Source organism: Sinocyclocheilus grahami, unplaced genomic scaffold, assembly GCF_001515645.1.
Source record: "Sinocyclocheilus grahami isolate Dianchi unplaced genomic scaffold, SAMN03320097.WGS_v1.1 scaffold1069.1, whole genome shotgun sequence".
NCBI classification, from domain to species: domain Eukaryota; kingdom Metazoa; phylum Chordata; class Actinopteri; order Cypriniformes; family Cyprinidae; genus Sinocyclocheilus; species Sinocyclocheilus grahami.
Genome location: NW_015506248.1, coordinates 373845 through 374912, shown reverse-complemented (window position 1 = coordinate 374912; position 1068 = coordinate 373845). Strand labels below are relative to the sequence as shown.

The 1068-nt window shown below is 34.5% G+C and overlaps 1 protein-coding gene across 1 annotated transcript in view; it reads right to left on the bottom strand.

Moving 5' to 3' along the window:
* The window catches only part of LOC107566325 (transmembrane protein 198-B-like), a 45710-nt gene that overhangs the window by 12459 nt on the left and 32183 nt on the right, over positions 1-1068 (bottom strand). The window lies entirely within an intron of this gene.

Here is a 1068-nt window from a genome sequence, read left to right as displayed (position 1 = left end):
TATATATATATATATATATATATATATATATATATATAATGATTGAAAACTGTTTAGGTCACAATTTAGTCCAATTTTAGACTAATTTAATTGTATAGTGCTTTTCAAAATACACATTGCTTCAAAGCCGTTTTAAAGAAAATCATGATGTTACTGTTACAATATCTTAATATCTTCATGCTTTATAGTCACATTTAGCAAATTAGTGATGATACAAACAATCAAGTGGTTGAGATATGCTATATAGTATATATTGTGCTCCACAAATACTGTATACTGTATGTATGTGGATAAAAATGGACATAATTATATTCAACTTCGCTACATTCACACTGCAGGAAAATGTGGCCCAAATCTGATTTGTTTTGCTCATATGAACAGCACAAACATGGAATCTAAACTTCTCGATTCTGATTTGGGCCACTTCCATATATGGTACTAAATCGGATTCAGGTCAGTCAGATGTTTTGCTATGCGACCGCAGTCTGAACAGCCAACATGGAATTCACGCAACTTTTATGTCACTTTAGATCGACATTCGTCATAATTCCGCGCTGTCAGGATTCACTTTAAAGATTTTACATACCAGTATTTCTTTGATCACTTGGTGAAGAGACAAGAGATGTTAATTTACGGTGTATTACAGAGACAGCTAAACTTACTGGGTTGTACCGTAAATATAAAAAGAAAAAAAAAACCTTGCTCTCCGTCTCCTCATCTTCGCTCTGCTTATTGCCTACTCCCAAATTTGCTGGCTTCTGCTTATAAATGAAGTGAACGCGTAAACAGTTACTTAAGTGGCTTCTGTGTTTACTTCAGTATGGCAGTGTGCTTCAGGCCATCTTGTTAACGTTCTTTGTGGCTCAGTTCAGGACTGTCATTCGTTCACACTGGAATCTGATATTGGCCACATTTAAAAATGCTAATGTGAATAGCCATACAAAAAAAATCAGATCTGAGCAATAAATCGGAATGGAGCACTAATGCCTGCAGTGTGAACATAGCCTTAGATATAATATAGCTAAATTTTGTGACAAAATGTAATCAGGTGGTTGAGATTTGCTATAT